We start from the raw sequence: 16885 nt of genomic DNA, 5'->3' as shown, positions 1-16885 counted from the left end.
GAGGTTCGCTCACGAGCGAGCTAATTTTGATATAGAAAGCCCATTCCTCTTACCCAAAAGATAACGCTTATTACCACTGCCAAGTAGTCCACGATGCGAGCTATTTAAAAATTTGTTGATGCGTGCTCCGATTGTGAAAATCAAAAATATCTCAATCTTGTCTCAAAGGTTACTAGACTCCGAAGTATTAGGTATCTAACATCCGTATTCACAAACGATGCTTGCTTAAGTGAAGCAGCTAAGTAATCGAACGCACAGCGTTAAATACAGCTCTGTGATTGGTTCGTGTGTGACTTTGTGCGTCCACGCGCACTGTGAGACCTCATAGTAATGTTTGTGACTACTGGCGTTAATTTTTTTCTTTGTCACAAAATTCGACCAAAATATTGTTATAATCTTATCGATATCCGATCAAAAGCCATCCCTAAGCCCGGGTGTTGGCACGTTATTGGGAATAGCTCATTCCATTACGCGTGTCATTGGATCGTACTGGAAGTACGTACTTAATCGCGAAAGTTCTATTTGTTGCGAGTTCGACTGTCCAGGCTATTATCTTGCGCTATCATTGTGAGATTCTATGACAATATTTATTGATCGACTTGTCGGAAGAACTTTAGATGGCGCGATCTTCGTGCCAAGACAATGAAGCGTTGAAATAGTGTCAATATGCTAGGCTAAGTACGATTGAATAGACTTGCCTAACATTTCTAGGTTTACCAATTAGTTATAGACCACATCAATTGGATTAACTTCAGTAGATAAAACATCAGGTGATTAGTAATTTATTAATAAATAATTGTAAGGAAAAAAAAACTTTTGTCAAGCAAAATTTATTAAAGACGGTCATAAATTACAAATTACTGTTATATTATTTTATAAGAACCATTTATTATAACATCATGCTACTCTCCTAAACATACTACTTACGCCAGTATTCACAAATGATGCTTGCTTAAGTGAAGCAGCTAATCGAATGCAGAGCGTTGAATAGAGCTCTGTGATTGCTTCATGTGTCACCCCGTGCGTCCACGCGCACTGTGAGACCTCATAGTAATGTTTATGAATACGGGCGTTAAATTATTATGTTAGGTAGGTATATTTACCTCCACCTATTTCATTAGACGTAATTGATCTCAATTTCCCTCAGCCTTCTTGTTTATTTTTATCTTCCCTGTTTCATTTACACCCACCATATAAGTTCAATCTCAAAGCAAACAATTAACCAGATCGCGGTTATCCATTCCTCTCCAACCATAAAATTTTATTTAATACCCCGGTAATCCATGATCGAATCCAACCCTACCATCAGCGATACCTGCCCAGGGACGGGTAAATACACGGTGTTTACAGAAAGCTCCTGAAATGGGATTATTCGTGAAACCTGCCTTACCGTGTTAGATGATTTGGGCCTCACAATCGCACTTTATTTGTAGACGTCCACTACGGCTTTACATACTTACTATACTTTCTCGTGTTTCTGAGAGACCCTTTTTGCGTCCTCGTAAGCCTTGGGAGAGAATCTGGATTTTTAGCATGATAAAAAATGTTGGCATTGTTTGGCCAATAACTCTGAGTGGCTTTTTCTACAAAAAGCATATTTGGTACTATCACATCTATCATAGAGCCCTCTGTTACTGATATTTTTTCTCAAAACGCAAGAAACGAATCTCTTAGATATAAACAACCGTAAGCATGTTAGCGTCAATAAATCTCGCCAGATTTTTCTTGTGTATTGCTACGTCTGACAATATTGACTACACCTACATTCTCCTAATTCGATATGAATACGATTGTATATTTTGTGTTGGACATTTTCTTTAATGCCGAATACGTGGAATCCAATTTCGTTGACATAATGTGGAGATATTTATTAAAATTTTATGCAAATTCCCTATTTGTTCGTCGAGTTCGTTCGCTCAATATTGATTGTGTGAAATTAGCGCAGTGTGTGATATAGTTTATTATACAAAGCTTTTCTTACTGTAATTAAATATTGATGTTAAAACAGCATTTGATTGTTAAATGAATCAAATAATTTTCAAACGAGTAAGTATTAGTATCATTCATAAAATATCAGGATATTATGTCAGAGCTTCAAAATCGCAGTTATAGAAAAACCCAATACATATTGGACAGTAGGTACTTATCATTTGGAATATTCAATTCAGGCGTGCTTTCTTTGAAGAGGTTGAAAAAATGAGATTTAAGATTTGAACATAATACCATGTCACAAAAAATATACGACTATAATATAAGTAGTAGCGATATCTCGGTCAATTTTATACAGCAAAGTCTAGAGGGATCGCTTGTGTTAATCCAGAGACAAAAAAGAAATAGGTACAGTCCTCGTTATAGTTCATACGAGAGATAGCGGTAAACTTAGGTACAAATCCCTAGTAAAGGTGGACGCTGCTCGATACTCCGTATCGATAATACTAAGTCTATCAATAATTGGGCAGGAGCTGGGTTATAGATAGGGCTGACAGTTACGAAAAATATCGATAGTGTTGATGGTGTGATGAATATGAAAAAATATTTCTTCCTAATCTTGACCTATCTGCAACTCATACCAGCAATAAGTCAGTTAGAAAGTAATTCAGAGAGAGTAATAACGATAAAGACAGAGATTTAAAGGAAAGAATTAAACAATACCTTTAGTGGTTTACGACTTGAGACCTGTCATGTTTTACCGAGGGTTTTTTTTTTTACTTTCTTATTTTTGATGTCCTGTAGTTTTTTTCAAAGGTTGTATAACTTGAGCAACAATATGTCAAGGTTTTTTTTAAGAAGAACCTTTATTTCTCCGTCTATGTTTTGAAGTAAAACATCGATACCTCGACATCACTACTCAAAGGTCAAAAATTGAACAAAAGCCTCCTTGTCTCTGCCCTCTCATGATTGAATGACCCTTTTTATTTTCCGATTCCGTAGGGCCCGACCTCGCCTCGGGCTTAACAGAAATCCTCTAAAGTCGCATCTCGCAAATGGATTGGCCAAAATAGCCTGTCATGTGTACGGACTTAGAGTGAATTTGAAAACTCGAGAGTGTAAGACTGATTAAATGTACAACGTAATCGAAAAATATTCTAAAAGGCTATCATTTTCATTTCATCATCATCATCATCATCTCAGCCATAGGACGTCCACTACTGAACATAGGCCTCCCCCAATGCTTTCCATGTTGATCAATTGGTAGCGGCCTGCGTACAGCGCTTCCCTGCTACCTTTACGATGTTGTCGGTCCACCTTGTGGGTGGACGTCACACGCTGCGTTTTCCGGTACGCGGCCTCCATTTCAGAACCTTGCTGCCCCATCGGCCGTCAGTTCTGCGTACTATGTGCCCTACCCATTGCCACTTCAGCTTGCTTATCCGTCGGGATATGTCAACGGCTTTAGTAGAAAGAAGTAATGTCATTGTTAATAAAGATTTTAATATATCTCTACACTTGCAAAAATCTTACATTTTCATATTATTATGAGCAAATGTGTTGCCATAGCATTTTATGCGTCGTTAAGTCCACTGTGTCACGGGTTCCTAAGGGATCCATGTCATACAGCTTTATCAGATTACTTTGCTTTGAGTGATAAGCCGATTTTAATGGTCTCTTTATGTCGTTTCAGTCGATAAAGCAAATTTTACTTTAAAGGGTATAATGACCTTTTTATATGGGAATAGCTTTAAAACATTCCTATTACAAACTTTTACTGCACACTACGATCATAATATTAAATGGTGTGTATAAAAATCCAGACAGATACGAGTAAAAGCATCAAATCACACAATATGTTTTGTAAACACCCACACTTCAAATGTTTAATTTTTCGCTGTTCGCCGACACATTGTTGACACAATAGAAATTATTACAGTAGGTTTATTCAAAAGATTTTCCATCTCAGGTGTGTGAGCTCTAAATCGTAACTTAGCAAACGCTTCTAAGGGATATTGGATTGAAGTTTTTGGGCTAAGTACATTATTTTCTGAGTTTTCGGATCTATCTTGTTAGTGCATCTCAATACGAGTTAGGATGATTGATTTATTGGAATTATGGCAATCGCATAAGGGATTAATGCCCGTTTTCACCATCAATCCCTTATTTTTAAGTGACCCTATGTAAACAAAATTCTTTTTATTTGTTACCATAGGGTTCATTTAAAAATTAGGGATTGATGGTGAAAACGGGCATAAGAATCCCAGATATTGACAGCTCATAATATTATTTGATAAATATTACTTGAGCTCCGTTTTAAGCTTCTTAAAAATCATGAAAGCACACAAAAACGTTACAATGAACACACTGCTTCTATCTCTATTACAGATCTGTTGTTTTGTCGTAAACCAGCGGCATCCAGCGGGAACCGGTTATACGTCAAAAACCATAAAATGTATGACACTTGTTGAGATAACTTTTACGACTGCCGCCATTCGCTGACACTTCGCAAAAGTGATGCCTCGCGCCATTCAATTTTAACAAAAGATTTAAAGAACAGTTGATGCGTGATTTTTAGCATTTTGCATGTCATAAACTAGTAAGGATTTTACAACCTCTATAATATTTTTATTTGGATATTTAAGTTACTTTTCACGTTATTTGCACTGCCAGGCAATTTGTGCAATAGCTATGAAAATTATTTAAATGGAGGTAGTTTCATTTCATCTGAACGAAAAAGATAACAAAATAGGTAGTGAGAATGAAAATATTTGCTTAAGTAGACAGACAATTTTAAAAGGCGATAAAGCTCTGTTCCTAGAAACCAACCTTTGATAAAAAATTCTAACCACATACAAGTAGCTGTTATTTACCTACCTAAAATAGTTACCACTGCACATAACTTGCAGGCAAAGCAACCGCAAAATATTTCACTCGTTCAGAAACAGTACAAAGCTTGCTCTTTGTTATCAAAATCAGATTCATAACGTATTATTCTGGGCTTGTCGGAAAGCTCGCTGTTTCCAGAAAGTGTTAAAAGCTACCTGGGTTTTATAGAAAGCTGGAACCACGAACTGAAAATAGGTGGTAGACGTTCACACAATATAACGCAAGCGGTGTTGTGTATAATTCCGCTTACCACAGGTCACAGTAGAATTGAAGCAGTATAATGACTTTGTACAAACTTCTGGTTAAACCGTTTTAAGCGGGGCACGAGGTTTCCTGTGATTTGAGGTAAAAGTTTACCTACAGCAACCAATATTTCGGCATTTATGAACGTCATTTTATGAACAAAATAAAATAAAATAATGGTTCCATGTCAGGACTACGGAACCCTAAAAAGGTAGGTATGGGTTAAGTAGATACTAAATGACCGGATGATGAAGCAGAACTTTGGAATACACTGGCTACTTCTGCTGCAGTAAAATTATTTACTACTACAGACTATTCTTTGTGAAAGTGAATAGGAAAACGACAATTCCAATTAATTTCTGTTTGTGGGTGTTAGAATTTTTCGCATGAAACGGCAAAAGTTGACCTACTGCTCGTACTCTGCATAGAATACTAGACTGTGACTACGCACAGACACTATACATTACCTTCCATTGAAATACAATTCTTGTTCTATTATTAGTAAAGGGTTAAGACCATTTGCAGCCAGTTTAAACTATTGTGTTTCTGTTTTAATAATGCTTCGTTAGTTCGTGTTTTCATAATAAACGTCTGCTCATTTGTAAAGACAATAGAGATTAATTTAGCACTGAATTAAACAGAATTTGAACAAGGTAAGCTTATCATTTTATTTAGTTGTTGTAGTTAGGTTAGGTTAAAGATAAGCGCTTTTGTGATAAAAAAATTGAAAGTTTGTTAAAGAATGAATTTAAAACAACAGTGCTGTAACGGGATTTTCCTTTTTACGTGTTTTTGGGAAACTAGCGTACTGTTATAAAAGGTTTTTTTGTGAAAATTATAATAGTTTCTAAGATTTAAAAGTCAATTATAAAATGGTAGAGTTTTTAAAACCTGTGTTTTTGTTTAATCCAGGTCCATCAAAATCAAAAATATCTTTATTTAAAAGACTAATTAAATGATTGGATCTCAAATTTCTTAGTTCTGGCAAGTGCTAAGAAAAATCACCGCAACAAACTCAGTCACCATTGTCTCAAATTGTTCCAAATTCCCATGCTTTGAGTTTCCCTTATATAGTTTAATTACAAGCTACCCCATCCAACAGATAGGCGATGGTGTTGCAGATAGGCTGATACGGCCGCGGTATGGATGGGGTCGCGCAAATGTGAGCATCCATCATTGTTACCGGCCCACCTCGCCTTCAGGCGTCAACCGTGCGCGGTGGGCCAAGCGTTTCATGTTACATAGTTTTAATGCTATAGAAGTTAGTGTCTCTTATTGCTTAACATTATTCTAAAGTTCAAATTTTCGATAGATGGCGTTGTATGTTTATTAAACCTCGCTTATGTTTGAGCATTATGAACAGTTTTATGCAATTAAGTTTAGTTATTTTTTTAATCGTTTATATTATAAGTACACAAGTAAAAAGCTGCCAAATACTTGTAGTACCTACAAGAGTTCGTCACTTGACAGGTTGAATGAATGCTAAATATTAGGCTATTGATATTTGTAATATCTTTTAAACTGCCAAGGGTAAAAGAGTAAGGGCCGATATTAAATCTTATGAAGAAAATAAAAAGGCGACGATGAAAAAATCACGTAGAGTTCTTGGATTCACTCGATTGACGCGATGCTTTGATTCCCTTCTTAATAAACCAAAAGCTTGTAGCTTGCGCCAAACCCAACCAGGTAATATATTATGGTAGGCAATAGCAAATAAATTCATAATGTATGTTTGTGCGGAACTCGTGTGTTAAGTGGAGGAAACCCTATTTGTTCAAGCATGATGGTTCAACAAATAGTAGTTTTAATTTACGACTTTAGTGTCTATAATTTTAAACTGATGTGAAAGGTTAATATGGAATGAATAGCATGTTTACTTAGGAGCATGTGGAAAAGTTTTGCCAGGGTTTGCTGCTAAAATTTAGTAGTTATGCGATGTTCTATTAAAAAGAGGACTTTCGTTTGCTCGTTCGTTTCAGCCAAATGACGTCCACTGCTGGACAAAGGCTTCCCCCAAGGATTTCCACTACGATTGGTCCTGCGCCGCTCGCATCTAGGCACCTTCCGTGACCCTTGCAAATTTCGTCGGTCCACCTAGTGGGGGGCCTGCACACACAATACCTATCTTCTTGCCCGTCGTCGCCATTCGAGAAGTTGCAAGTTCTCGATGCCTCTTAAGTCTATTTAATTCTGTCTTTCTGGAATGTGTTCGAAAAACACCCAAAAATATGTTACAATAATTCATGCGACACATTTACTACACAGTACCCTTTAAAGTTTCCATAACTTTCTGTTCTGATATCATTTTCTCATAAAACATTATTAAATCAAGTAGAAAATAGTTATGAATAACACAGAGGTTCGCATCAACCCGTTGCGGGACAAAACGTCTTTCTGGTAATGACACATGAATAGAAATGACAGTGGAATCCAGACCGGAGAAATACCATTTTCGCTCTAAAAATGGAACGCGGCAGGTGTATGCATTCGGATCTTTCGGTGTTGCATTCATATCATGTTTTTCTATTTTTTGACGGGGAAAGAGCTATTTTTGAGTAAAATATTGGTTTAATTGATTTTTGGTGTTCATTTTTGCCTTTCACGATGTAGTAATTTGTTCGAAAAATGAATCTTTTCCAAAATGAATGCGCTCGGGCCGTTTCTATGCAATGGGTACTTTATACAAAAAGCTCAATAAAGCTACTACGATCTTATGGCTGCTTTGGGCAACGTATAATAAATATTTGTGATAAGATTAATAATTGTACTAATGCAAATTAACAAAATAACACAATCCTGTATGGTTTTGATACTGTCAAACAGATACAACATTCGTGTTTGAATTATTTGCCTCAATTGTTTGCAGCCTTAGGCGAAACATTAAATCTAGATCTGATCTACATTTCAATGCATAATTATCAGAAACTGTAGCTAAACCTGAATAGCAATAGAAGCAAACCCACGACTGCACACTGAGAAATAATCATGAGTATGAATAATACTGCTACAAAAAAGTGTCACCACTTAAAGTCACCTAATACCAGGTGCGATTGCGGTCAAATACCTGCCTTGTTATGCATAAAAAACTTATTTAGCAAGCTTATTTAGTTTACCACGAGGGGCTAACGGGACTATTAGTAATTTGGGCAATACAAATTGCTAATAAACTTAAAAAAAATCATCAGTCTTACATCAGTGCTACAAAAATAGCAACACCTCTAATATTCAGTAGTGTTACGGAAAATATTGCAAAACTACTCCTTCTTCTTGTCGTGTCGACAACAAACCTACACAGCGTCAGCCTAAAACTCCACCACTAGAATGGCGTTGTCAGTAGCCTTCATTAAATATTCCTGCGTGCAGTTGTTTGGGCACGCAGGGCACATCATGTGCTTCGTCGACTGAGGAACTATACCACACTCACACTCCCCATCTGAACATATTGTCCTTACTACGGCCGACCTGCGTCCGAAGTGCAAAATCACTTAAGTGCTACAAAAGTGTCAACAAAACCATGCATGGCTAAAATTGCCCATAAAGTGCCAAAGTCAATCTTGTTTTAGACTACTGATAAAGTTTCTAGTCTAGAAGCTGTAAAGTAGGCTCCGAGCTGAGTTTGAAAATAGTTTTACCTAGAGCTTCTCCAGGCCAATGCGATTGATGGGTATTCCGGTAAATTTTAAAGCGAAAATGTAAGGCAGCTCGGTATATCAGACATGTTATAGAGCGACCCCTCTATTTTAAAGAAGAACATTCTAGTCTAGTAACTTTAGGAATGGTTCATTTTGTCGTAAAATATGGTGTCTTAGATGCGTCTTTTTAGTTTCTTGGGATCAAAATATTTAATATAGTTGAAGGTTAGTTCATTGCTACCCAATTGAAAGAAATAAAAAAGAAATATAACAACAATACCTACTTGAAAAATATTAAATTAAATTATTTAATTGCGATTTTTTGTCATTTTAAATTCATTTACGTAATATGGGAACCTCCCAATCAAGTGACTTCTGTATCTGCAAATACCTATGGAAAGGATTCTACGTCATAAAATTGTATGTTTACTTGAATCAAATGAATAACGACATTACTCTTCTCAAAATCCAGGCGTCAAATTAACTTCACTGTTTACGGTATTTCACCTTTGCCAAAACAAATTTTGAAACGCAAATGAAAAGCAGTAAATTTCAATTCCATTCCACTACTTGTACATCGTGTCGTGAAACATAAAAAACTTACCTGCGGCATTTCAATAGTGAAACTTGTTGAAACTCGCCTTCCCCGTCCGTAGAATCATAAACAAGGCATGAATAAAACAAAAGAAATCTCCCGCAGGTTGAGAAGGCTCGAAACATTCTTATAAATAGCGGGTCCCGCTCGAAATATTGCGGTCATGCTCTCAGTTGAAGTTACTGAAGTTAATGATGATACGATATTTTTAGAATACCAGAAATGAATTTTCGTGACTTTTGTTTATGTGGATATTATTATCTTAATTGATACAAATAAAAGTTACGCATTGACACAAAAAAATAAACTTTTACTTACTCATAGTGTTGTAAAAATATCAAAAAAGTAATAAGAAAAAAGTGGTGAAGTGAGTAGAGACTGAATGTGGTACCTACAATCTATAAGATTACAGCTATGAATATAGAGACACGAACACTTTAAAGGATTAATTTTGGAAAATGCAATTTTTTCAACAATCTTCTCTATCGAATGAGAATGATAACATTATGTATTGAAATCTAAACAAGTTCGTGCAAATCAAAAAAGAATTTTAATAAAGCGCTCTACATTTTGTATCTATTAATATTCAATAAAAGACAAATACAACTTTCAATTCAGTTTAGTTTGTAGAATGGAACGGAATTACACTACACACAAGCGATATCGACCGATATGTTGACATATAATTAATTACTAGGTTCCTAGCAAATAGTTAGGGTTCTTTGACTGTAAAACATTATTTCATTTAAAATACCTACTACGATAAGTTTTGGCATTCTATTCAATTAAAATAATCAAATCAGAAATGAGAAGATCCGCAGGAAAACCAAAGTAATAAAATTGACATAGCCCGCAGAATTTTTCAAACATACGTGGCAGTGGGCAGGACTAATAGCTCGTAGAGCTGATGGCCGCTGGGGCAGAAAAGTTCTCTAAATTCTCTAGTGGCAACCACGAGCCGGAAGACGTAGTGTGGGCAGGCCGCTAGGTAGACTGACGATCTGACGAAGGTCGCGGTTGAAAAGAGTTACGTGCAAGCCTTATGTAAACCGATTTCTTTACCTGTATAAAAGGAAATCTGCTGTTTAAATGTTTGTATAATCAAAAACACCCAGCTAAAACTGGGAAAGATGTGGTACTCGCGGATAGAAAGTTAGTTTAAATATAAAAACTGGTAGGCTTAATAAGGCATTAACGAACCAATTTGGTCATATTATAAAGAAATATTTCACATTTTAACACAAGCCAAATGAACTAATCTAAAATGAATTTCATCCAGAACCCAGAAAATTCTATTCAAACTTGCGTAACAGGGACAGAAAAGCAATTTAACGTACCCGAATCAAATGTGAACACTTCACTTAATTGAAAATGGTTGCAGTTAACTTTTAAACACTAACAAACCGTAGTCGAGTTAGTCCCAGATTAGCCTATGTAAATCAAACGGATTAACATTTCTATTGGATAATTTTATTCAGTACTGTTCAGCTTCGTTGCAGTTCAGCTGACGGGGTGGCCACGAAATTAGCGGATATTTATAATGACAGTGAAAATGCTGGTTTTGATGAAATTGTGTCGATGTTTGCGGGAATAGCCAAACGTAAGTTCTAGTAAGCACAAAAAACAGTTTAGATTAATCGGTTAGGTACTACCTACTAGTTTAATATTTACAATCGACGTCCTTCTTAAAATAATTATGAAATATCCAGAATGTTAACACTATGCCTGACAGAATAGATCAGACCTAAGTATCACAAAATTTTTCATCAATCATTAATTAATCAAAGCAAAATAACTAAACTAACATTTTCTATGTAAAACCTTGTGTGCCACAGAATAAAGGGTAACCAGATATAGGTACAAACAGTCCGCACAACAACCAGCTATTACGCGCCATGGAAGGACCAATCTGTTACCGCCCTAACTGTCCGATAAAGCGTCAGGGTAACTGTGCCCGCCCGCCCATTTCGTGCCTCCACTGACTAAAGCGGTGGATTCGCGAAGTGGTGGAACAAATGCTCGCTCGCCTATCGCGTGGTAAAAACAAATGCTTGCTCGCCACTTGATGTACTTAGGTACTTTTTAAATTACTAATAGTAACCAGCCCCTTGTATTGTACTAAATATGCGTGAGTTATGAGTGGGTTCACTACAATAGTCCAGGGGCGGGGTTCGAACCAGCGCTCCTGGGATCTCGAGTCGGCCAGTCAAAATTGAGACCTCTGTTTACATTAAGAATTTAGTGTATGAAGTAGAGAAAATATTACAAAGTCAGTCATGTAAAGATAGCTACGACTGCAAACTTGTAAATAGTATTTTACGACCTCCTCTTTTTTTAAGTCAGTTAAAAAAGTGGTAATTTTTCCGCCCATTTCGTGCCCCCACTGTCTAAAGCGAATTCACGAAGCGTCAAGTGGCGTTCTAAGTGAAAACAAATGCTCGCTCGCCACCCGCCCTAGGAAGTGGGCAATTTATTCAAATAAAACAAAATAAGCACTCTGCTCTGTCTTTGAGACGAAGAATAGAATGAAAGATGAATTTGCGTCATGCACCGTTGAGTCGCTTTCAAAGTTTTCCGTTGGTTGTTTGACTTCAGTGACGTTTTTAAATTAGTCCTAAGAATCTGCTTTTTGTACAGACGATGCCACTCAAGCTAAATACTGTGGCGTTTTCTTTAGTTGACGTAGTCTACTTAGAGCACCCGCTCAAATAGCAACCGCACGAATAGCACCTGGCCTAGTCTACACAGAGCCCCTATCAATATCGCTATTCGTGGTTTCAAAATTATTTTTACATTTTTGTCCACGTGAGAGAGAACTTGGGGGAGGCCTTTGTCCAGCAGTGGACGTCATTTGGCTGAGACGACGACGACGACGACGACGACGAGAGAGAACAAAATACCGATAGATGCTCTGTGTGTGTAGTAGATCTAAATTACGTAGGTATGGTTTCTTTCTTTTAATCTTTTGGGTGACAGTAATATTATTTATTATAAGCCTATATCTCCCAATATACACAAACTAGGTCAATCTTGAAGTACGAGTACATTGATAAATTCGATTAAAGATTTGATACTTACCTATATTCTTACTTGTTCTTTTTTATTAAAACTGTACAATATAAATATTTAAAGTTAAAGCTTACTCTAAACTCCCAAACAAAACTTAGCTTTTACTACTTCAGTCTGGAGTGGCGATACAATGTCTTTAAGCACCATAATATTCAGATTGCTTTCTTATCCTATAGAAATAACATGATCAAGGCAGCATAAAAGAAACTCAATGGCTCTTTCTACTAAAGCCAAACTATACTATTCAAACTAATAATATGAACCTGAAGAGTTTGTTTGTTTGAACGCGCTGATCTTAGGAACTACTAATTCGTATTGAAAAAATATTTTTGTTTTGGATAGTCAATTTATTAGGGAACATCACAATACAATCTATACGATACTTTTGATATTATAACATCACGCTACGAACAAATAAGAGCGAGAAATCAATGAAAAAAAGGAAAGGAATCGTTCAATTTTCACGCGTGGGACGTCGCGAGCACAGCTAGTTTAGAAGAATGAAAGTACTTAGTTGAAGTCTAGACGATGGCTTGAAGGGTTTCAAGAAACAAAGCGATTCAGAGAACTTAAGTACATTGAGTGCTTTCATTAAATTGAAGAAGGCTTAGTCAGCTTACATAAAGAATTCACAGTGTATGAGGTAAAGGAATTAGGGAATAAGCCAAATAAATGTAGCTACGACTGTGATATTTAACTGACTATAATATTTACGTTAAATAAAATCTTTGTGGGTCTACTTTCTTATTGATTTATAGATAAAAATGGCAACAAGGTATTTTCAACTTGAGGAAAATAATTAAGATGCTTAGGCAGGGTTTTTTTTTACGTCGGGAAATGCTTTACGCATACCCACTGGTCGATGGGGACGGCCATGTGGGTTATGTGGGACTCTCCCCGCCTACCCACTAAAGGCGGGGCCTACCCACTAAAACCCGACAGTTTCCACCAGAACCCAAAGAAACGGAGCCACGAGTTATTGTCCTAGTTGAACATTCGTCCGCAGCTCCGCCTCAGGCTAGAGGCTCGCTCACGAGCGAGCCTCTCCGGCTTCGAAGGAACCCCCAATCCCCTCCTCCAGTTGTTTTTTATAGAGGTCACAATAAAATTAGATTTATTTAATTGGATTTGCATTTGTTCGCCATTAAAACTGGAGCCAAGTTAAAATCTAGAGTCAAAACTTCCAAGTTGTATCGTGATTCGTGTCAAGAAACAGTACCATTATCATATAAACTCGTATAAATATTATTATGACGTGTGATGAAGAATACAGGCCCAAAGAAAAAAGATTTCCACACATATGAAGTCATAACTCATAAGTATCTTATTCTAGAGGGTTTCACACGGTGTTATTAATGATCTTAGACTTATAAGACTTGTATTTTATTACTAGACAAGTAACAATATTTCATAGCCTACATACCCCGTAAGTATTGTGGTACTTGATTATTTTTCACAAGATAAATTGCGGTTTATAAAACTTCTATCGTGACAAACCTCATCATCATCTCAGCCATAGGACGTCCACTGCAGAACATAGGCCTCCCCCAATGCTTTCCATGTTGCCCGGTTGGTAGCGGCCTCCGTCCAGCGCCTTCCTCCTCCACCTTGTGGGGTGAACATCCCACGCTGCGTTTTCCGGTACGCGGCCTCCACTCCACAACCTTGCTGCCCCATCGGCCGCCAGTTCTGCGTACTATGTGCCCTGCCCATTGCCACTTCAGCTTGCTAATCCGTCGGGCTACTCTGACAAACCTACTCGTATATTAACATTAACGTAGCACGAGAGTTCAATGGGACTATTAGTTTCGTTCGTTTCAGCCGAATGACGTCCACTGCTGGAGGCCTCCCCCAAGGATTTCCACTAAGACCGGTCCTACGCCACCCCCATCTAGGCACCTTCCGAGACTCTCACCAGATCGTCGGTCCACTTAGTAGCAGGCTCTACTACGTCTTCCGGCTCGTGGTCGCCACTCAAGAACTTTTCTGCCCCAGCCTTTGCCTCTGACTATTAGTAACAGGCTATAAAAAAAAATAACAAAGGTATTTTCATATTCCCAGTATTTTTTATACTCAATGATGAACCTATTTGCTATCAATAGAAGACATTTTTCATATTTTTAACTGTTTCTTGGTTGCTTTTGTACCAGCCAGTTGAAATGCTGCCAAGTATACACAGGATAATATTATTTAATTATATTAGGGGATAACTGAGACCCCTCCATCAGTAATGTTAAACAGCTTCGTTAGGAGTGATTGATGGAATCCAAGCATAGGTACATTAGGATATAATTAATTCATAGATCTCTAACTAATGATCGTTAACGATTGATTGACACGAGCATACCTTTCAAATTAAGCTAGGCATTTGAAGGTAAGGACAGTAAATCAAGCTAAACATTGGGCATCAGGTAACTAGTTTGAATAGATTGATTTTGCAAAACTAATATCAGATGTCTTGTAGTACCTACTGTTTTGAATTGGTTTTAATAATACGACATGTCACTTCTTAGATAATTAGTTAGGTCTTGTCTTCACTTATCATCAAGTGAGATGTAGGCTTCCCTATTATGGGATAATTCCAATAGTGATCATTGTTAATTTTCAGATTCGTCTATACTTACGAGCAAAAGTATGGAATCACCCCTTTGTGTTCCGAGCGATCTTAAGACCTGAATGACTATGTATTGTATGTATGTATTTAGATCTGATGAAATGTCTTATTGCCGACAGAAATAAAAAAAAACACAATCAACGTGTTGTCTGGATACTATTATACGATTGTGATGTGTGGTTCTACCATAATAGAATAGGACACCCCCACTCTTCCCATGTATGTCGTAAAAAGCGACTAAGGGACAGACCAACCAGGGGAGGGGAGTGTAGTACAGGGGAGTGTAGGCCAAGTCCTCGATTTTCTTCCACAGTAGAGAGGGTCTTGCTCCTGCAGTCAAGACTAAATGACCTAATAATAATGATACATCTAAGTTAATACTGAAATAGAAAGACACGGGTCTTAACGCGACATTTATGAATGAGTTACATTATCTGAATGTACTCACGGCTTGACGTTTCGGCTGTTATGCTGCAGCCGTGGTGGTCACAAGCAGACTGGCGACTCGCGGGCTTGAAAATTTTCAACTACCCTAAGTATAAACGTCGCTTTAAGACCCGTGTCTTTGTAAGTATTTTAATTGAAATGTAACACGAAAGTTTAAAATCATAAATTAAGTTTATACTGCTCTTTTACTGTTCTCTCGAAAAAGCTCACTTCGAATACAGTGGCTAAACAATATCTATAGTACTTAACGTTACTTGCCAAAGCACACTTTGGGAGTACTCCATGTTAATATTGACTTAACAAAGGAGGTGAATATTTGAACAGAGACAAGGCTCCTTCAAGTGACAAGAGTTCTACATTCGCGGCGGTTTTCATATTGTCTATGAAAATTTACATTCAAGTTGGTAATTCTGGTTTTGAAATAATGGAACTACAATACACATTGTGTTTTGGGGTTATTGGTATTAAGTATGACACACAGGTTTATTCAGAGTGTAATCACAAAGTATGAACTGCTTATCTCGTTTAATAAATTAGCAGTTACATCTTAATCGTTGTGACAAATGCAATAACATGCACAGTTAATAATTCTCATTTCTTTTCTTATTGTAAGAAATATTAATAATGAGAAATAAAGAATCTTCAAATATAAATTATTTTTAATGCTTTCAGCGACCTTAGTGCAGATCTACCTAACCTGTACAAAAATAAACTGGAATAGAATGCCATAATTATGGCATTAAGTTTTGACATTATATCTGTACTAATATTATAAATATGCAGAGTTTGTTTATTGGCTTGAACGCGCTAATCTCAGGAACTACTAGTCCGATTTGAAAAAATATATTTGTGTTGGATACTCCATTTATCGAGGAAGGTTTCAGATCATACATCACCCTACCGCCAATAAAGGATTGTAAAGAAAAATGTTGCAAAGGCGGGAAATATTATTCAAATTATTTTCACACGTACGAAGTCGCGGGCATAGCCAGTACTTAGTTAATTATCCTCTTCGTTTATTATGTTCTTACGTAAGTGACGTTATGTTTAATAAATTGCTGATATTTAATAAACTCTTTATATTAAAAGCACCCCACTGAATTGTCGTTTACGGGAAGGACCGCTGAAAAAGCAGATCTCGTGACAGTGCCATTTATTTTTGCTATCAGATGAAAAGCGTTTGCATAAATTTAAAATGGAAAAGTTAATGAAGTGTTGCGATTCATTATTTCTCAATGTTCACAGTCGTTTCTATGAAAGTTGTCTTAATGAACTCCGTCTTGATTATTATAGGGGAGAGTTCGGTATATTGTACCGCCGGGTAAATTGTACCACCCTCATATTTCGTAAAGTATTTATTGAATGTCTGTAATTGCAACACTCAGCGATACACAACTAAATTCAATTAATATCGGCCATGTGGTTTTTGCCGTGACAACTAACACGTGTGTTTTATTTTGAAAAGTA

The sequence above is a fragment of the Ostrinia nubilalis genome, chromosome 6 (assembly GCF_963855985.1).
Source record: "Ostrinia nubilalis chromosome 6, ilOstNubi1.1, whole genome shotgun sequence".
Taxonomy (NCBI): Eukaryota; Metazoa; Arthropoda; class Insecta; order Lepidoptera; family Crambidae; genus Ostrinia; species Ostrinia nubilalis.
The sequence above is the reverse complement of the archived record's forward strand: the minus strand, read 5'-3'. Positions refer to the sequence as shown.